This window comes from Plectropomus leopardus, chromosome 1, assembly GCF_026936395.1.
Source record: "Plectropomus leopardus strain MGB_pleo_1.0 chromosome 1, ASM2693639v1, whole genome shotgun sequence".
NCBI lineage: Eukaryota > Metazoa > Chordata > Actinopteri > Perciformes > Serranidae > Plectropomus > Plectropomus leopardus.
In genome coordinates, this window is record NC_142176.1 from 6,815,172 (window position 1) to 6,838,042 (window position 22,871).

At 36.2% G+C, this 22,871-nt stretch overlaps 1 protein-coding gene and 1 long non-coding RNA gene across 2 annotated transcripts in view; one reads left to right on the forward strand and one right to left on the reverse strand.

Annotated features, from left to right (window-relative positions):
• Positions 1-3,193, forward strand: part of LOC148190348 (uncharacterized) — a 219,081-nt gene extending 215,888 nt beyond the window's left edge. The window contains exon 8 of the long non-coding RNA XR_015779637.1: positions 1,085-3,193. This is a non-coding gene — a long non-coding RNA (uncharacterized LOC148190348). The remainder of the gene's footprint in view (positions 1-1,084) is intronic.
• apip (APAF1 interacting protein) overlaps positions 1-22,871 on the reverse strand; it is a 51,895-nt gene that overhangs the window by 5,819 nt on the left and 23,205 nt on the right. The window lies entirely within an intron of this gene.

Genomic DNA, 22,871 nt, shown 5'->3' on the forward strand with positions numbered 1-22,871 from the left:
TGGATAGATGGATAATATGGCGTTTTTCGACATGATAAACTATGTCGTCTTTGGACATAAAAAATGTCGACTTTATTGGCACTTTATTCAGTGTGCTATAATATGACGTTCCACATGCTATTTTACAGCATTTTTCAACTAACAAAGGTGGACTTTTTCTGCACTTTTGACATGCTATAGTATGGCGTTTTTTGACACGCAAAAAAGTTAAAAAATATCATGATATAGCATGTCAAAAAAAATACCAAAAAAGCATACATAGTATAGTATGACATGCCATAACATAGACATGCCATAGCATAGAATGATGCAAGATTGGCCAAAAACACTATAATATAGCATGTCAAAAAAATGACAGAAAATGCCATACTATAGTATGGCAAAACATGTCAAAATATGTCATGTCCTGAAAACGTTCCCTAAAATATGGTGTAGAGACACGCCATAGCATAGACTTTCGCAAAAACGTCCAAAAAAAACCCATAATGTAGCATGTCAAAAAAATCGACAGAAAATGCAATACAATAGTAGGGCAAAAAATGTCAAACTATGAAATGTCCCAAAAACAGCTGAAAAGCACCTGGAATGGTGTGCCAAATCACGCCATAGCATAAAATGTTGCAAGATTGGCTAAAAACACCATAATATAGCATGTCGAGAAAATTACAGAAAATGCAATAGTACAACATTGTGAAAAATGTCAAAATATGGCATGTCCTAAAAACAGATGAAAAACACCTAAAATAGTGTACCCAAAACAATGTACTCTAGCACTGTGGCGTTTTTTGCAAATTTCTTGGACATGCTAAATTATTACATTTTTGGCCTTTTTTCCAACATTGTTTAGTAAGACGAAGATATAATACGTCATTTTTAGCCATTGTTGCCATTGACATTGACATGTTAAAATTTGCCGTTTTTCGATATACTATACTATGTATTCTATAAGTGCTCCCTTGTTTTTTAATTTTCCTGGATGTTATCTTGGCTGCGCCTGGATCGTGCTGTGGCTTCACTGATGCTGTACCTCCGGCTCACTTGGATCGTGGACTTGGTTGTGCTGTTGCTGTGGTCCTGTTTGAAGATGAGCCTGTATCGCAGGCTTTGACTGCGCAATCTTCTACTGACATTATTATCAGTCATGCCTCCACTATTAATATATGCATGGGACTCTTATCAGCACCTACAGTATTTGTATGAAACATCACAAGCTATCATTAATTGCGTTTATTAATTTTGTGTCTATCACTATTGTTGCATGATATGTTTTTTTGACCTTGATTCCCAATTAATTCACTATGAGGCGTCTCTACAAGCTATTCTAGGTCGTTTTCAGCCATTTTTTTTCCCGACATACTATACTATAGCCTTGTTGGCCATTTCTTGACATGCTAAATTATGATGTTTTGGGGTTTTTTTTGGCCTTTATTCCCACTTTGTACGCTATGACGTGTCTCTATAAGCTATTCTATGCTGTCTTTAACCATTTGTGGTAGCAGTTAAAATTTGACTTTTTCCAACATACTATACTATTGCCTTCTTGGCTGTTTTTTTGACATACTAAATTATGAGGGTTTGGGCCTTTTTTGGCCTTTATTCCTACTTTGTACACCATGATGAGGATCTACAAGCTATTCTATGCTGTCTTTAGCCATTTTTAAGAGCCGTCAAATTTCGACTTTTTTCCACATGCTATACTATTGCCTTGTTGGCATTTTTTTTGACATGTTAAATTAAAAGTTTTTTTGTTTTTTTGGCCGTCATTCCCACTTTGAACACTATAACGTGTCTCTACAAGCTATTCTATGTTGTTTTCAGCCATTTTTAGGAGCGGTCAAATTTGGACTTTTTTCGACATACTATTGCCTTGTTGGCCATTTTTTTGACATACTAAATTATGAGGTTTTTGGGTTTTTTTGGCTATCATTTCCCCTTTGTACACCACAATGCGTCTCTACAGGCTATTCTAGGTCGTTTTCAGCCATTTTTAGGAGCGGTCAAATTTGGACTTTTTTCGTCATACTATACTATTGCCTTGTTGGCCATTTTTTGACATGTTAAATTAAAAATTTTTTTTCTTTTTTTTGGCCGTCATTCCCACTTTGAACACTATAACGTGCCTCTACGAGCTATTCTAGAACGTTTTCAGCCATTTTTAGGAGTGGTCAAATTTAGACTTTTTTCGACATACTATACTATTGCCTTGTTGGCCATTTTTTTGACATGTTAAATTAAAAGGTTTTTTGTTTTTTTTGGCCGTCATTCCCACTTTGAACACTATAATGTAGCTCTATGAGCTATTCTAGGTTGTTTTCAGCCATTTTTAGGAGCAGTCAAATTTGGACTTTTTTCGACATACTATACTATTGCCTTGTTGGCCCTTTTTTTGACATGCTAAATTAAAAGGTTTTTTGGGTTTTTTTGGCCATCATTCCCACTTTGAACACTATAACGTGCCTCCACGAGCTATTCTAGGTCGTTTTCAGCCATTTTTAGGAGCGGTCAAATTTGGACTTTTTTCGTCATACTATACTATTGCCTTGTTGGCCATTTTTTGACACATTAAATTAAAAGGTTTTTGGGGATTTTTTGGCCGTCATTCCCACTTTGAACACTATAATGTGCCTCTACGAGCTATTCTAGGTCATTTTCAGCCATTTTTAGGAGCGGTCAAATTTGGACTTTTTTCGACATACTATACTATTGCCTTGTTGGCCATTTTTTTGACATGTTAAATTAAAAGGTTTTTTGGGTTTTTTTGGCCGTCATTCCCACTTTGAACACTATAACGCGTCTCTACAAGAAATTCTAGGTCGTTTTCAACCATTTATAGGAGCGGTCAAATTTGGACTTTTTTCGACATACTATACTATTGCCTTGTTGGCCATTTTTTTGACATGTTAAATTAAAAGGTTTTTTGGGTTTTTTTGGCCGTCATTCCCACTTTGAACACCATAACGCGTCTCTACAAGAAATTCTAGGTCGTTTTCAGCCATTTTTAGGAGCGGTCAAATTTGGACTTTTTTTGACATACTATACTATTGCCTTATTAGCCATTTTTTTGACATGTTAAATTAAAAGGTTTTTTGGGGGTTTTTGGCCGTCATTCCCACTTTGAACACCATAACACGTCTCTACGAGCTATTCTAGGTCATTTTCAGCCATTTTTAGGAGCGGTCAAATTTGGACTTTTTTCGACATACTATACTATTGCCTTGTTGGCCATTTTTTTGACATTCTAAATTAAAAGGTTTTTTGGTTTTTTTTGGCCGTCATTCCCACTTTGAACACCATAACGCGTCTCTACGAGCTATTCTAGGTCCTTTTCAGCCATTTTTAGGAGCGGTCAAATTTGGACTTTTTTCGACATACTATACTATTGCCTTGTTGGCCATTTTTTTGACATGTTAAATTAAAAAGTTTTTTGGGTTTTTTTTGGCCGTCATTCCCACTTTGAACACCATAACGCGTCTCTACGAGCTATTCTAGGTCATTTTCAGCCATTTTTAGGAGCAGTCAAATTTGGACTTTTTTCGACATACTATACTATTGCCTTGTTGGCCATTTTTTTGACATTCTAAATTAAAAGGTTTTTTGGGTTTTTTTGGCCGTCATTCCCACTTTGAACACCATAACGCGTCTCTACAAGAAATTCTAGGTCGTTTTCAGCCATTTTTAGGAGCGGTCAAATTTGGACTTTTTTCGACATACTATACTATTGCCTTGTTGGCCATTTTTTTGACATGTTAAATTAATTTTTTTGGGGGGTTTTTTTGGCTGTCATTCCCACTTTGAACACCATAACGCGTCTCTACGAGCTATTCTAGGTCATTTTCAGCCATTTTTAGGAGCGGTCAAATTTTGACTTTTTTCGACATACTATACTATTGCCTTGTTGGCCATTTTTTTGACATTCTAAATTAAAAGGTTTTTTGGGTTTTTTTGGCCGTCATTCCCACTTTGAACACCATAACGCGTCTCTACGAGCTATTCTAGGTCCTTTTCAGCCATTTTTAGGAGCTGTCAAATTTTGACATTTTTCGACATACTATACTATTGCCTTGTTGGCCATTTTTTTGACATGTTAAATTAAAAGGTTTTTTGGGTTTTTTTGGCCGTCATTCCCACTTTGAACACTATAGCATGTCTCTACGAGCTATTCCAAATCATTTTCAGCCATTTTTAGGAGCGGTCAAATTTTGACATTTTTCGACATACTATACTATTGCCTTGTTGGCCATTTTTTTGACATGTTAAATTAAAAGGTTTTTTGGGGTTTTTTGGCCGTCATTCCCACTTTGAACACCATAACGCGTCTCTACGAGCTATTCTAGGTCATTTTCAGCCATTTTTAGGAGCGGTCAAATTTGGACTTTTTTCGACATACTATACTATTGCCTTGTTGGCCATTTTTTTGACATTCTAAATTAAAAGGTTTTTTGGTTTTTTTTGGCCGTCATTCCCACTTTGAACACCATAACGCGTCTCTACAAGCTATTCCAAATCATTTTCAGCCATTTTTAGGAGCGGTCAAATTTTGACATTTTTCGACATACTATACTATTGCCTTGTTGGCCATTTTTTTGACATGTTAAATTAAAAGGTTTTTTGGGGTTTTTTGGCCGTCATTCCCACTTTGAACACCATAACGCGTCTCTACGAGCTATTCTAGGTCATTTTCAGCCATTTTTAGGAGCGGTCAAATTTGGACTTTTTTCGACATACTATACTATTGCCTTGTTGGCCATTTTTTTGACATTCTAAATTAAAAGGTTTTTTGGGTTTTTTTGGCCGTCATTCCCACTTTGAACACCATAACGCGTCTCTACGAGCTATTCTAGGTCCTTTTCAGCCATTTTTAGGAGCTGTCAAATTTGGACATTTTTCGACATACTATACTATTGCCTTGTTGGCCATTTTTTTGACATGTTAAATTAAAAGGTTTTTTGGGTTTTTTTGGCCGTCATTCCCACTTTGAACACCATAACGCGTCTCTACAAGAAATTCTAGGTCGTTTTCAGCCATTTTTAGGAGCGGTCAAATTTTGACTTTTTTTGACATACTATACTATTGCCTTATTAGCCATTTTTTTGACATGTTAAATTAAAAGGTTTTTTGGGGTTTTTTGGCCGTCATTCCCACTTTGAACACCATAACACGTCTCTACGAGCTATTCTAGGTCATTTTCAGCCATTTTTAGGAGCGGTCAAATTTTGACATTTTTCGACATACTATACTATTGCCTTGTTGGCCATTTTTTTGACATGTTAAATTAAAAGGTTTTTTGGGTTTTTTTGGCCGTCATTCCCACTTTGAACACTATAGCATGTCTCTACGAGCTATTCCAAATCATTTTCAGCCATTTTTAGGAGCGGTCAAATTTTGACATTTTTCGACATACTATACTATTGCCTTGTTGGCCATTTTTTTGACATGTTAAATTAAAAGGTTTTTTGGGTTTTTTTGGCCATCATTCCCACTTTGAACACTATAGCGTGTCTCTACGAGCTATTCCAAATCATTTTCAGCCATTTTTAGGTGCGGTCAAATTTGGACTTTTTTCGACATACTATACTATTGCCTTATTGGCCATTTTTTTGACATGTTAAATTAAAAGGTTTTTTTGGGGTTTTTTGGCCGTCATTCCAACTTTGAACACTATAACGCGTCTCTACAAGAAATTCTAGGTCGTTTTCAGCCATTTTTAGGAGCGGTCAAATTTGGACTTTTTTCGACATACTATACTATTGCCTTGTTGGCCATTTTTTTGACATGTTAAATTAATAGTTTTTTGGGGGTTTTTTGGCTGTCATTCCCACTTTGAACACCATAACGCGTCTCTACGAGCTATTCTAGGTCCTTTTCAGCCATTTTTAGGAGCGGTCAAATTTGGACTTTTTTCGACATACTATACTATTGCCTTGTTGGCCATTTTTTTGACATTCTAAATTAAAAGGTTTTTTGGGTTTTTTTGGCCGTCATTCCCACTTTGAACACCATAACGCGTCTCTACGAGCTATTCTAGGTCCTTTTCAGCCATTTTTAGGAGCGGTCAAATTTGGACTTTTTTCGACATACTATACTATTGCCTTGTTGGCCATTTTTTTGACATGTTAAATTAAAAGGTTTTTTGGGTTTTTTTTGCCGTCATTCCCACTTTGAACACCATAACGCGTCTCTACGAGCTATTCTAGGTCCTTTTCAGCCATTTTTAGGAGCGGTCAAATTTTGACATTTTTCGACATACTATACTATTGCCTTGTTGGCCATTTTTTTGACATGTTAAATTAAAAGGTTTTTTGGGTTTTTTGGGCCGTCATTCCCACTTTCAACACTATAGCGTGTCTCTACGAGCTATTCCAAATCATTTTCAGCCATTTTTAGGAGTGGTCAAATTTTGACTTTTTTCGACATACTATACTATTGCCTTGTTGGCCATTTTTTTGACATTCTAAATTAAAAGGTTTTTTGGGTTTTTTTGGCCGTCATTCCCACTTTGAACAACATAACGCGTCTGTACGAGCTATTCTAGGTCCTTTTCAGCCATTTTTAGGAGCGGTCAAATTTTGACATTTTTCGACATAATATACTATTGCCTTGTTGGCCATTTTTTGACATGTTAAATTAAAAGGTTTTTGGGTTTTTTGGTCGTCATTCCCACTTTGAACACTATAGCGTGTCTCTACGAGCTATTCTAGGTCGTTTTCAGCCATTTTTAGGAGCGGTCAAATTTTGACATTTTTCGACATACTATACTATTGCCTTGTTGGCCATTTTTTTGACATTCTAAATTAAAAGGTTTTTTGGGTTTTTTTGGCCGTCATTCCCACTTTGAACACCATAATGCGTCTCTACGAGCTATTCTAGGTCCTTTTCAGCCATTTTTAGGAGCTGTCAAATTTTGACATTTTTCGACATACTATACTATTGCCTTGTTGGCCATTTTTTTGACATGTTAAATTAAAAGGTTTTTTGGGTTTTTTTGGCCGTCATTCCCACTTTGAACACTATAGCGTGTCTCTACGAGCTATTCCAAATCATTTTCAGCCATTTTTAGGAGCGGTCAAATTTGGACTTTTTTCGACATACTATACTATTGCCTTGTTGGCCGTTTTTTTGACATGTTAAATTAAAAGGTTTTTTTGGTTTTTTTGGCCGTCATTCCCACTTTGAACACTATAGCGTGTCTCTACGAGCTATTCTAGGTCGTTTTCAGCCATTTTTAGGAGCGGTCAAATTTTGACATTTTTCGACATACTATACTATTGCCTTGTTGGCCATTTTTTGACATGTTAAATTAAAAGGTTTTTGGGTTTTTTGGCCGTCATTCCCACTTGAACACCATAACGCGTCTCTGAGCTATTCTAGGTCCTTTTCAGCCATTTTTAGGAGCGGTCAAATTTTGACATTTTTCGACATACTATACTATTGCCTTGTTGGCCATTTTTTTGACATGTTAAATTAAAAGGTTTTTTGGGTTTTTTTGGCCGTCATTCCCACTTTCAACACCATAACGCGTCTCTACGAGCTATTCTAGGTCCTTTTCAGCCATTTTTAGGAGCGGTCAAATTTGGACTTTTTTCGACATACTATACTATTGCCTTGTTGGCCATTTTTTTAACATGCTAAATTAAAAGGTTTTGGTCGTTTTTGGTCTTCATTCCCACTTTGTACACTATGATATGTCTCTACAAGCTATTCTAGGTCGTTTTCAGCCATTTTTAGGAGCGGTCAAATTTGGACTTTTTTCGACATACTATACTATTGCCTTGTTGGCCATTTTTTTGACATGTTAAATTAATAGGTTTTTTGGGGTTTTTTGGCCGTCATTCCCACTTTGAACACCATAACACGTCTCTACGAGCTATTCCAAATCATTTTCAGCCATTTTTAGGAGCGGTCAAATTTGGACTTTTTTCGACATACTATACTATTGCCTTGTTGGCCATTTTTTTGACATGTTAAATTAAAAGGTTTTTTGGGTTTTTTGGTCATTATTCCCACTTTGAACACTATATAGCGTGTCTCTCTGAGCTATTCTAGGTCGTTTTCAGCCATTTTAGGAGCGGTCAAATTTTGACATTTTTCGACATACTATACTATTGCCTTGTTGGCCATTTTTTGACATGTTAAATTAAAAGGTTTTTTGGTTTTTTGGCCGTCATTCCACTTTGAACACCATAACGCTGCCTCTCTGAGCTATTCTAGGTCCTTTTCAGCCATTTTTAGGAGCGGTCAAATTTGGACTTTTTTCGACATACTATACTATTGCCTTGTTGGCCATTTTTTTGACATTCTAAATTAAAAGGTTTTTTGGGTTTTTTTGGCTATCATTTCCCCTTTGTACACCACAATGCGTCTCTACAAACTATTCTAGGTCATTTTCAGCCATTTTTAGGAGCAGTCAAATTTGGACTTTTTTCGACATACTATACTATTGCCTTGTTGGCCATTTTTTCACATTCTAAATTAAAAGGTTTTGGGGCATTTTTGGCCTTTATTCCCACTCTGTACACTATGACGTCTCTCTACAGACAATTCTATGTGGTTTTCAGCCATTTTTAGCGGCAGTAAAATTTTGACTTTTTTCGACATACTACGAATTTGATTGTTCCTAACTTTGGGCCACTTGCTCTTGCTCTTGCTCTTGTTTCTTGTGTTTCATTGCCTGTTTTTGAATTGTATTGATTGTATTCTCAACATTATTGTGAATGAAAGTATGATTTCAATGATATCACAAGATTAAATAAAGGTTGAATGAATGAAGGCACTATACTATTGCCTTGTTGGTCATTTTTTTAACATGCTAAATTAAAAGGTTTTGGTCGTTTTTGGTCTTCATTCCCACTTTGTACACTATGATATGTCTCTACAAGCTATTCTAGGTCGTTTTCAGCCATTTTTAGGAGCGGTCAAATTTTGACTTTTTTCGACATGCTATACTATTGCCTTGTTGGCCATTTTTTTGACATTCTAAATTAAAAGGTTTTTTGGGTTTTTTTGGCCGTCATTCCCACTTTGAACAACATAACGCGTCTCTACGAGCTATTCTAGGTCCTTTTCAGCCATTTTTAGGAGCGGTCAAATTTGGACTTTTTTCGACATACTATACTATTGCCTTGTTGGCCATTTTTTTGACATGTTAAATCAAAAGGTTTTTTGGGTTTTTTTGGCCGTCATTCCCACTTTGAACACTATAGCGTGTCTCTACGAGCTATTCCAAATCATTTTCAGCCATTTTTAGGAGTGGTCAAATTTGGACTTTTTTCGACATACTATACTATTGCCTTGTTGGCCATTTTTTTGACATTCTAAATTAAAAGGTTTTTTGGGTTTTTTTGGCCATCATTCCCACTTTGAACACCATAACGCGTCTCTACGAGCTATTCTAGGTCCTTTTCAGCCATTTTTAGGAGCGGTCAAATTTGGACTTTTTTCGACATACTATACTATTGCCTTGTTGGCCATTTTTTTGACATGTTAAATTAAAAGGTTTTTTGGGTTTTTTGGGCCGTCATTCCCACTTTGAACACTATAGCGTGTCTCTACGAGCTATTCCAAATCATTTTCAGCCATTTTTAGGAGCGGTCAAATTTGGACTTTTTTCGACATACTATACTATTGCCTTGTTGGCCATTTTTTTGACATACTAAATTATGAGGTTTTTGGGGTTTTTTTGGCTATCATTTCCCCTTTGTACACCACAATGCGTCTCTACAGTCTATTCTAGGTCGTTTTCAGCCATTTTTAGGAGCGGTCAAATTTTGACATTTTTCGACATACTATACTATTGCCTTGTTGGCCATTTTAATGATATGTTAAATTAAAAGGTTTTTGGGGTTTTTTTGGCTATCATTTCCCCTTTGTACACCACAATGCGTCTCTACAAACTATTCTAGGTCATTTTCAGCCATTTTTAGGAGCAGTCAAATTTGGACTTTTTTCGACATACTATACTATTGCCTTGTTGGCCATTTTTTTCACATGCTAAATTAAAAGGTTTTTGGGCATTTTTGGCCTTCATTCCCACTCTGTACACTATGACGTCTCTCTACAGACAATTCTATGTGGTTTTCAGCCATTTTTAGCGGCAGTAAAATTTTGACTTTTTTCGACATACTACGAATTTGACTGTTCCTAACTTTGGGCCACTTGCTCTTGCTCTTCCTCTTGTTTCTTGTGTTTCATTGCCTGTTTTTGAATTGTATTGATTGTATTCTCAACATTATTGTGAATGAAAGTATGATTTCAATGATATCACAAGATTAAATAAAGGTTGAATGAATGAAGGCACTATACTATTGCCTTGTTGGTCATTTTTTTAACATGCTAAATTAAAAGGTTTTGGTCGTTTTTGGTCTTCATTCCCACTTTGTACACTATGATATGTCTCTACAAGCTGTTCTAGGTCGTTTTCAGCCATTTTTAGGAGTGGTCAAATTTTGACTTTTTTCGACATACTATACTATTGCCTTGTTGGCCATTTTTTTGACATTCTAAATTAAAAGGTTTTTTGGGTTTTTTTGGCCGTCATTCCCACTTTGAACAACATAACACGTCTCTACGAGCTATTCTAGGTCCTTTTCAGCCATTTTTAGGAGCGGTCAAATTTGGACTTTTTTCGACATACTATACTATTGCCTTGTTGGCCATTTTTTTGACATGTTAAATTAATAGTTTTTTTGGGTTTTTTTGGCCGTCATTCCGACTTTGAACACTATAGCGTGTCTCTACGAGCTATTCTAGGTCGTTTTCAGCCATTTTTAGGAGCGGTCAAATTTTGACATTTTTCGACATACTATACTATTGCCTTGTTGGCCATTTTTTTGACATGTTAAATTAAAAGGTTTTTTGGGGTTTGTTGGCCGTCATTCCCACTTTGAACACTATAGCGTGTCTCTCCGAGCTATTCCAAATCATTTTCAGCCATTTTTAGGAGCGGTCAAATTTGGACTTTTTTCGACATACTATACTATTGCCTTGTTGGTCATTTTTTTGACATGTTAAATTAAAAGGTTTTTTGGGTTTTTTTGGCCTTTATTCCCACTTTGAACACTATAGCGTGTCTCTACGAGCTATTCTAGGTCCTTTTCAGCCATTTTTAGGAGCGATCAAATTTTGACTTTTTTCGACATACTATACTATTGCCTTGTTGACCATTTTTTTGACATGTTAAATTAAAAGGTTTTTTGGGTTTTTTGGGCCGTCATTCCCACTTTGAACACTATAGCGTGTCTCTACGAGCTATTCTAGGTCGTTTTCAGCCATTTTTAGGAGCGGTCAAATTTGGACTTTTTTCGACATACTATACTATTGCCTTATTGGCCATTTTTTTGACATGTTAAATTAATAGGTTTTTTGGGTTTTTTTGGCCGTCATTCCCACTTTGAACACCATAACGCGTCTCTACGAGCTATTCTAGGTCCTTTTCAGCCATTTTTAGGAGCAGTCAAATTTGGACTTTTTTCGACATACTATACTATTGCCTTGTTGGCCATTTTTTTCACATGCTAAATTAATAGGTTTTTTGGGTTTTTGGCCTTCATTCCCACTCTGTACACTATGACGTCTCTCTACAGACAATTCTATGTGGTTTTCAGCCATTTTTAGCGGCAGTAAAATTTTGACTTTTTTCGACATACTACGAATTTGACTGTTCCTAACTTTGGGCCACTTGCTCTTGCTCTTCCTCTTGTTTCTTGTGTTTCATTGCCTGTTTTTGAATTGTATTGATTGTATTCTCAACATTATTGTGAATGAAAGTATGATTTCAATGATATCACAAGATTAAATAAAGGTTGAATGAATGAAGGCACTATACTATTGCCTTGTTGGTCATTTTTTTAACATGCTAAATTAAAAGGTTTTTTGGGGTTTTTGGTCTTCATTCCCACTTTGTACACTATGATATGTCTCTACAAGCTGTTCTAGGTCGTTTTCAGCCATTTTTAGGAGTGGTCAAATTTTGACTTTTTTCGACATACTATACTATTGCCTTGTTGGCCATTTTTTTGACATTCTAAATTAAAAGGTTTTTTGGGTTTTTTTGGCCGTCATTCCCACTTTGAACAACATAACACGTCTCTACGAGCTATTCTAGGTCCTTTTCAGCCATTTTTAGGAGCGGTCAAATTTGGACTTTTTTCGACATACTATACTATTGCCTTGTTGGCCATTTTTTTGACATGTTAAATTAATACTTTTTTTGGGGGTTTTTTGGCCGTCATTCCCACTTTGAACACTATAGCGTGTCTCTACGAGCTATTCTAGGTCGTTTTCAGCCATTTTTAGGAGCGGTCAAATTTTGACATTTTTCGACATACTATACTATTGCCTTGTTGGCCATTTTTTTGACATGTTAAATTAAAAGGTTTTTTGGGTTTTTTTGGCCGTCATTCCCACTTTGAACACTATAGCGTGTCTCTACGAGCTATTCCAAATCATTTTCAGCCATTTTTAGGAGCGGTCAAATTTGGACTTTTTTCGACATACTATACTATTGCCTTGTTGGCCATTTTTTTGACATGTTAAATTAAAAGGTTTTTTGGGTTTTTTTGGCCGTCATTCCCACTTTGAACACTATAGCGTGTGTCTACGAGCTATTCTAGGTCATTTTCAGCCATTTTTAGGAGCGGTCAAATTTGGACTTTTTTCGACATACTATACTATTGCCTTATAGGCCATTTTTTTGACATGTTAAATTAATAGGTTTTTTGGGTTTTTTTGGCCGTCATTCCCACTTTGAACACTATAGCTTGTCTCTACGAGCTATTCCAAATCATTTTCAGCCATTTTTAGGAGTGGTCAAATTTGGACTTTTTTCGACATACTATACTATTGCCTTGTTGGCCATTTTTTTGACATTCTAAATTAAAAGGTTTTTTGGGTTTTTTTGGCCGTCATTCCCACTTTGAACACCATAACGCGTCTCTACGAGCTATTCTAGGTCCTTTTCAGCCATTTTTAGGAGCGGTCAAATTTTGACTTTTTTCGACATACTATACTATTGCCTTGTTGGCCATTTTTTTGACATGTTAAATTAAAAGGTTTTTTGGGTTTTTTTGGCCTTTATTCCCACTTTGAACACTATAGCGTGTCTCTACGAGCTATTCTAGGTCCTTTTCAGCCATTTTTAGGAGCAATCAAATTTTGACTTTTTTCGACATACTATACTATTGCCTTGTTGACCATTTTTTTGACATGTTAAATTAAAAGGTTTTTTGGGTTTTTTGGGCCGTCATTCCCACTTTGAACACTATAGCGTGTCTCTACGAGCTATTCTAGGTCGTTTTCAGCCATTTTTAGGAGCGGTCAAATTTGGACTTTTTTCGACATACTATACTATTGCCTTGTTGGCCATTTTTTTGACATGTTAAATTAATAGGTTTTTTGGGTTTTTTTGGCCGTCATTATTCCACTTTGAACACCATAACGCGTCTCTACGAGCTATTCTAGGTCCTTTTCAGCCATTTTTAGGAGCGGTCAAATTTGGACTTTTTTCGACATACTATACTATTGCCTTGTTGGCCATTTTTTTGACATGTTAAATTAATAGTTTTTTGGGGGTTTTTTGGCCGTCATTCCCACTTTGAACACCATAACGCGTCTCTACGAGCTATTCTAGGTCCTTTTCAGCCATTTTTAGGAGCGGTCAAATTTTGACTTTTTCGACATACTATACTATTGCCTTGTTGGCCATTTTTTGACATGTTAAATTAAAAGGTTTTTTGGGTTTTTTGGGCCGTCATTCCCACTTTGAACACTATAGCGTGTCTGTACGAGCTATTCCAAATCATTTTCAGCCATTTTTAGGAGTGGTCAAATTTGGACTTTTTTCGACATACTATACTATTGCCTTGTTGGCCATTTTTTTGACATGTTAAATTAATAGTTTTTTGGGGGTTTTTTGGCCGTCATTCCCACTTTGAACACTATAGCGTGTCTCTACAAGCTATTCTAGGTCCTTTTCAGCCATTTTTAGGAGCGGTCAAATTTTGACTTTTTTCGACATACGATACTATTGCCTTGTTGGCCATTTTTTTGACATGTTAAATTAATAGTTTTTTGGGGGTTTTTTGGCCGTCATTCCCACTTTGAACACTATAGCGTGTCTCTACGAGCTATTCTAGGTCGTTTTCAGCCATTTTTAGGAGCGGTCAAATTTGGACTTTTTTCGACATACTATACTATTGCCTTGTTGGCCATTTTTTTGACATGTTAAATTAAAAGGTTTTTGGGGTTTTTTGGGCCGTCATTCCCACTTTGAACACTATAGCGTGTCTCTACGAGCTATTCCAAATCATTTTCAGCCATTTTTAGGAGTGGTCAAATTTGGACTTTTTTCGACATACTATACTAGTGCCTTGTTGGCCATTTTTTGACATGTTAAATTAAAAGGTTTTTGGTTTTTTGGTCATTATTCCCACTTTGAACACTATAGCGTGTCTCTCACGAGCTATTCTAGGTGATTTTCAGCCATTTTTAGGAGCGGTCAAATTTGGACTTTTTTCGACATACTATACTATTGCCTTGTTGGCCATTTTTTTGACATGTTAAATTAATAGGTTTTTTGGGTTTTTTTGGCCGTCATTCCCACTTTGAACACTATAGCGTGTCTCTACGAGCTATTCCAAATCATTTTCAGCCATTTTTAGGAGTGGTCAAATTTGGACTTTTTTCGACATACTATACTATTGCCTTGTTGGCCATTTTTTTGACATTCTAAATTAAAAGGTTTTTTGTTTTTTATGGCCGTCATTCCCACTTTGAACACCATAACGCTGCCTCACGAGCTATTCTAGGTCCTTTTCAGCCATTTTTAGGAGCGTTCAAATTTTGACTTTTTTCGACATACTATACTATTGCCTTGTTGGCCATTTTTTTGACATGTTAAATTAAAAGTTTTTTGGGGGTGTTTTGGCCATCATTCCCACTTTGAACACCATAACGTGTCTCTCCGAGCTATTCCAAATCATTTTCAGCCATTTTTAGGAGCGGTCAAATTTGGACTTTTTTCGACATACTATACTATTGCCTTGTTGGTCATTTTTTTGACATGTTAAATTAAAAGGTTTTTTGGGTTTTTTTGGCCTTTATTCCCACTTTGAACACTATAGCGTGTCTCTACGAGCTATTCTAGGTCCTTTTCAGCCATTTTTAGGAGCGGTCAAATTTTGACTTTTTTCGACATACTATACTATTGCCTTGTTGGCCATTTTTTTGACATGTTAAATTAAAAGGTTTTTTGGGTTTTTTTGGCCGTCATTCCCACTTTGAACACTATAGCGTGTCTCTACGAGCTATTCTAGGTCGTTTTCAGCCATTTTTAGGAGCGGTCAAATTTGGACTTTTTTCGACATACTATACTATTGCCTTGTTGGCCATTTTTTGACATGTTAAATTAATAGGTTTTTTGGGTTTTTTGGTCATTATTCCCACTTTGAACACCATAACGCTGCCTCACGAGCTATTCTAGGTCCTTTTCAGCCATTTTTAGGAGCGGTCAAATTTGGACTTTTTCGACATACTATACTATTGCCTTGTTGGCCATTTTTTGACATGTTAAATTAAAAGGTTTTTGGGTTTTTTGGCCGTCATTCCCACTTTGAACACTATAGCGCTGTCTCTACAAGCTATTCTAGGTCCTTTTCAGCCATTTTTAGGAGCGGTCAAATTTTGACATTTTTCGACATACTATACTATTGCCTTGTTGGCCATTTTTTTGACATGTTAAATTAAAAGGTTTTTTGGGTTTTTTTGGCCGTCATTCCCACTTTGAACACTATAGCGTGTCTCTACGAGCTATTCTAGGTCGTTTTCAGCCATTTTTAGGAGCGGTCAAATTTTGACTTTTTTCGACATACTATACTATTGCCTTGTTGGCCATTTTTTTGACATGTTAAATTAAAAGGTTTTTTGGGTTTTTGGGTCATTATTCCACTTTGAACACTATAGCGTGTCTCTACAAGCTATTCTAGGTCATTTTCAGCCATTTTTAGGAGCGGTCAAATTTGGACTTTTTTCGACATACTATACTATTGCCTTGTTGGCCATTTTTTGACATGTTAAATTAATAGGTTTTTGGTTTTTTTTGGCCGTCATTGCCACTTTGAACACCATAACGCTGCCTCTACGAGCTATTCTAGGTCCTTTTCAGCCATTTTTAGGAGCGGTCAAATTTTGACTTTTTCGACATACTATACTATTGCCTTGTTGGCCATTTTTTGACATGTTAAATTAAAAGGTTTTTGGGGTTTGTTGGTCATTATTCCCACTTTGAACACTATAGCATGTCTCTGAGCTATTCCAAATCATTTTCAGCCATTTTTAGGAGCGGTCAAATTTGGACTTTTTTCGACATACTATACTATTGCCTTGTTGGCCATTTTTTTGACATGTTAAATTAAAAGGTTTTTTGGGTTTTTTTGGCCGTCATTCCCACTTTGAACACTATAGCGTGTCTCTACGAGCTATTCTAGGTCATTTTCAGCCATTTTTAGGAGCGGTCAAATTTGGACTTTTTTCGACATACTATACTATTGCCTTGTTGGCCATTTTTTTGACATGCTAAATTAAAAGGTTTTTTTGGGTTTTTTGGGCCGTCATTCCCACTTTGAACACTATAGCGTGTCTCTACGAGCTATTCTAGGTCATTTTCAGCCATTTTAGGAGCGGTCAAATTTGGACTTTTTTCGTCATACTATACTATTGCCTTGTTGGCCATTTTTTGACACATTAAATTAAAAGGTTTTTTGGGATTTTTTGGCCGTCATTCCCACTTTGAACACTATAATGTGCCTCTACGAGCTATTATAGGTTGTTTTCAGCCATTTTTGGGAGCTGTCTAATTTTGACTTTTTTCGACATACTATACTATTGCCTTGTTGGCCATTTTTTTGACATTCTAAATTAAAAGGTTTTTTGGGGTTTTTTGGCCGTCATTCCCACTTTGAACACTATAGCGTGTCTCTACGAGCTATTCTAGGTCCTTTTCAGCCATTTTTAGGAGCGGTCAAATTTTGACTTTTTTCGACATACTATACTATTGCCTTGTTGGCCATTTTTTTGACATGTTAAATTAAAAGGTTTTTTGGGGTTTTTTGGCCGTCATTCCCACTTTGAACACTATAGCGTGTCTCTACGAGCTATTCTAGGTCGTTTTCAGCCATTTTTAGGAGTGATCAAATTTGGACTTTTTTCGACATACTATACTATTGCCTTGTTGGCCATTTTTTTGACATGTTAAATTAATAGTTTTTTGGGGGTTTTTTGGCCATCATTCCCACTTTGAACACCATAACGCGTCTCTACGAGCTATTCTAGGTCCTTTTCAGCCATTTTTAGGAGCGGTCAAATTTGGACTTTTTTCGACATACTATACTATTGCCTTGTTGGCCATTTTTTTGACATGTTAAATTAAAAGGTTTTTTCTGGGTTTTTGGTCATTATTCCCACTTTGAACACTATAGCGTGTCTCTACGAGCTATTCCAAATAATTTTCAGCCATTCTTAGGAGCGGTCAAATTTGGACTTTTTTCGACATACTATACTATTGCCTTGTTGGCCATTTTTTTGACATGTTAAATTAAAAGGTTTTTTGGGTTTTTTGGGCCGTCATTCCCACTTTGAACACTATAGCGTGTCTCTACGAGCTATTCCAAATCATTTTCAGCCATTTTTAGGAGCGGTCAAATTTGGACTTTTTTCGACATACTATACTATTGCCTTGTTGGCCATTTTTTTGACATGTTAAATTAAAAGGTTTTTTTGGGTTTTTTGGCCGTCATTCCCCATTTGAACACTATATCGCGTCTCTATGAGCTATTCTAGGTCCTTTTCAGCCATTTTTAGGAGCGGTCAAATTTGGACTTTTTTCGACATACTATACTATTGCCTTGTTGGCCATTTTTTTGACATTCTAAATTAAAAGGTTTTTTGGGGTTTTTTGGCCGTCATTCCCACTTTGAACACTATAGCGTGTCTCTACGAGCTATTCTAGGTCCTTTTCAGCCATTTTTAGGAGCGGTCAAATTTTGACTTTTTTCGACATACTATACTATTGCCTTGTTGGCCATTTTTTGACATGTTAAATTAAAAGGTTTTTGGTTTTTTGGCCATTATTCCGACTTTGAACACTATAGCGTGTCTCTACGAGCTATTCTAGGTCGTTTTCAGCCATTTTTAGGAGTGATCAAATTTGGACTTTTTTCGACATACTATACTATTGCCTTATTGGCCATTTTTTTGACATGTTAAATTAATAGGTTTTTTGGGTTTTTTTGGCCGTCATTCCCACTTTGAACACCATAACGCGTCTCTACGAGCTATTCTAGGTCCTTTTCAGCCATTTTTAGGAGCGGTCAAATTTGGACTTTTTTCGACATACTATACTATTGCCTTGTTGGCCATTTTTTTGACATGTTAAATTAAAAGGTTTTTTGGGTTTTTTGGGCCGTCATTCCCACTTTGAACACTATAGCGTGTCTCTACGAGCTATTCTAGGTCCTTTTCAGCCATTTTTAGGAGCGGTCAAATTTTGACTTTTTCGACATACTATACTATTGCCTTGTTGGCCATTTTTTGACATGTTAAATTAAAAGGTTTTTGGGTTTTTTGGTCATTATTCCCACTTTGAACACCATAACGCGTCTCTACAAGCTATTCTAGGTCCTTTTCAGCCATTTTTAGGAGCGGTCAAATTTTGACATTTTTCGACATACTATACTATTGCCTTGTTGGCCATTTTTTTGACATGTTAAATTAAAAGGTTTTTTGTGGGGTTTTGGTCATTATTCCCACTTTGAACACTATAGCGTGTCTCTCTGAGCTATTCTAAATCATTTTCAGCCATTTTTAGGAGCGGTCAAATTTGGACTTTTTTCGACATACTATACTATTGCCTTATTGGCCATTTTTTTGACATGTTAAATTAAAAGGTTTTTGGGTTTTTGGGTCATTATTCCACTTTGAACACTATAGCGTGTCTCTACGAGCTATTCCAAATCATTTTCAGCCATTTTTAGGAGTGGTCAAATTTGGACTTTTTTCGACATACTATACTATTGCCTTGTTGGCCATTTTTTTGACATGTTAAATTAAAAGGTTTTTTGGGTTTTTTTGGCCGTTATTCCCACTTTGAACACTATAGCGTGTCTCTATGAGCTATTCTAGGTCATTTTCAGCCATTTTTAGGAGCGGTCAAATTTGGACTTTTTCGACATACTATACTATTGCCTTGTTGGCCATTTTTTGACATGTTAAATTAAAAGGTTTTTGGGTTTTTGGTCATTATTCCCACTTTGAACACTATAGCGTGTCTCTACGAGCTATTCTAGGTCCTTTTCAGCCATTTTTAGGAGCGGTCAAATTTGGACTTTTTTCGACATACTATACTATTGCCTTATTGGCCATTTTTTTGACATGTTAAATTAATAGTTTTTTGGGGGTTTTTTGGCCGTCATTCCCACTTTGAACACCATAACGCGTCTCTACGAGCTATTCTAGGTCCTTTTCAGCCATTTTTAGGAGCGGTCAAATTTGGACTTTTTTCGACATACTATACTATTGCCTTGTTGGCCATTTTTTTGACATGTTAAATTAAAAGGTTTTTTGGGGTTTTTTGGCCGTCATTCCCACTTTGAACACTATAGCGTGTCTCTACGAGCTATTCTAGGTCGTTTTCAGCCATTTTTAGGAGCGGTCAAATTTGGACTTTTTTCGACATACTATACTATTGCCTTGTTGGCCATTTTTTTGACATGTTAAATTAATAGGTTTTTTGGGTTTTTTTGGCCGTCATTCCCACTTTGAACACCATAACGCGTCTCTACGAGCTATTCTAGGTCCTTTTCAGCCATTTTTAGGAGCGGTCAAATTTTGACTTTTTTCGACATACTATACTATTGCCTTGTTGGCCATTTTTTTGACATGTTAAATTAAAAGGTTTTTTCTGGGTTTTTTGGCCGTCATTCCCACTTTGAACACTATAGCGTGTCTCTACGAGCTATTCCAAATCATTTTCAGCCATTTTTAGGAGTGGTCAAATTTGGACTTTTTTCGACATACTATACTATTGCCTTGTTGGCCATTTTTTTGACATTCTAAATTAAAAGGTTTTTTGGGTTTTTTTGGCCGTCATTGCCACTTTGAACACCATAACGCGTCTCTACGAGCTATTCTAGGTCCTTTTCAGCCATTTTTAGGAGCGGTCAAATTTTGACTTTTTTCGACATACTATACTATTGCCTTGTTGGCCATTTTTTTGACATGTTAAATTAAAAGGTTTTTTGGGGTTTTTTGGCCGTCATTCCCACTTTGAACACTATAGCATGTCTCTACGAGCTATTCCAAATCATTTTCAGCCATTCTTAGGAGCAGTCAAATTTGGACTTTTTTCGACATACTATACTATTGCCTTGTTGGCCATTTTTTTGACATGTTAAATTAAAAGGTTTTTTGGGGTTTTTTGGCCGTCATTCCCACTTTGAACACTATAGCATGTCTCTACGAGCTATTCCAAATCATTTTCAGCCATTCTTAGGAGCGGTCAAATTTGGACTTTTTTCGACATACTATACTATTGCCTTGTTGGCCATTTTTTTGACATGTTAAATTAAAAGGTTTTTTGGGTTTTTTGGGCCGTCATTCCCACTTTGAACACTATAGCGTGTCTCTACGAGCTATTCCAAATCATTTTCAGCCATTTTTAGGAGTGGTCAAATTTGGACTTTTTTCGACATACTATACTATTGCCTTGTTGGCCATTTTTTTGACATTCTAAATTAAAAGGTTTTTTGTTTTTTTTTGGCCGTCATTGCCACTTTGAACACCATAACGCGTCTCTACGAGCTATTCTAGGTCCTTTTCAGCCATTCTTAGGAGCTGTCAAATTTTGACATTTTTCGACATACTATATTATTGCCTTGTTGGCCATTTTTTTGACATGTTAAATTAAAAGGTTTTTTGGGTTTTTTGGGCCGTCATTCCCACTTTGAACACTATAGCGTGTCTGTACGAGCTATTCCAAATCATTTTCAGCCATTTTTAGGAGTGGTCAAATTTGGACTTTTTTCGACATACTATACTATTGCCTTGTTGGCCATTTTTTTGACATGTTAAATTAAAAGGTTTTTTGGGTTTTTTTGGCCGTTATTCCCACTTTGAACACTATAGCGTGTCTCTATGAGCTATTCTAGGTCGTTTTCAGCCATTTTTAGGAGCGGTCAAATTTGGACTTTTTTCGACATACTATACTATTGCCTTGTTGGCCATTTTTTTGACATTCTAAATTAAAAGGTTTTTTGGGTTTTTTTGGCCGTCATTCCCACTTTGAACACTATAGCGTGTCTCTACGAGCTATTCTAGGTCCTTTTCAGCCATTTTTAGGAGCGGTCAAATTTTGACTTTTTTCGACATACTATACTATTGCCTTATTGGCCATTTTTTTGACATGTTAAATTAAAAGGTTTTTTGGGTTTTTTTGGCCGTCATTCCCACTTTGAACACCATAACGCGTCTCTACGAGCTATTCTAGGTCCTTTTCAGCCATTTTTAGGAGCGGTCAAATTTGGACTTTTTTCGACATACTATACTATTGCCTTGTTGGCCATTTTTTGACATGTTAAATTAAAAGGTTTTTGGGTTTTTTGGGTCATTATTCCCACTTTGAACACTATAGCGTGTCTCTGAGCTATTCTAGGTCGTTTTCAGCCATTTTTAGGAGCGGTCAAATTTGGACTTTTTTCGACATACTATACTATTGCCTTGTTGGCCATTTTTTTGACATGTTAAATTAATAGGTTTTTTGGGTTTTTTTGGCCGTCATTCCCACTTTGAACACCATAACGCGTCTCTACGAGCTATTCTAGGTCCTTTTCAGCCATTTTTAGGAGCGGTCAAATTTTGACTTTTTTCGACATACTATACTATTGCCTTGTTGGCCATTTTTTTGACATGTTAAATTAAAAGGTTTTTTGCGTCTTTTGGGCCGTCATTCCCACTTTGAACACTATAGCGTGTCTGTACGAGCTATTCCAAATCATTTTCAGCCATTTTTAGGAGTGGTCAAATTTGGACTTTTTTCGACATACTATACTATTGCCTTGTTGGCCATTTTTTTGACATTCTAAATTAAAAGGTTTTTTGGGTTTTTTTGGCCGTCATTCCCACTTTGAACACTATAGCGTGTCTCTACAAGCTATTCTAGGTCCTTTTCAGCTTTTTTTAGGAGCGGTCAAATTTTGACTTTTTTCGACATACTATACTATTGCCTTGTTGGCCATTTTTTTGACATGTTAAATTAAAAGGTTTTTTGGGGTTTTTGGTCATTATTCCCACTTTGAACACTATAGCATGTCTCTCTGAGCTATTCTAGGTCATTTTCAGCCATTTTTAGGAGCGGTCAAATTTGGACATTTTTCGACATACTATACTATTGCCTTGTTGGCCATTTTTTTGACATGTTAAATTAAAAGGTTTTTTGGGTTTTTTTGGCCGTCATTCCCACTTTGAACACTATAGCGTGTCTCTACGAGCTATTCTAGGTCGTTTTCAGCCATTTTTAGGAGCGGTCAAATTTGGACTTTTTTCGACATACTATACTATTGCCTTGTTGGCCATTTTTTTGACATGTTAAATTAAAAGGTTTTTTGGGTTTTTTGGGCCGTCATTCCCACTTTGAACACTATAGCGTGTCTCTACGAGCTATTCCAAATCATTTTCAGCCATTTTTAGGAGTGGTCAAATTTGGACTTTTTTCGACATACTATACTATTGCCTTGTTGGCCATTTTTTTGACATTCTAAATTAAAAGGTTTTTTGGGTTTTTTTGGCCGTCATTGCCACTTTGAACACCATAACGCGTCTCTACGAGC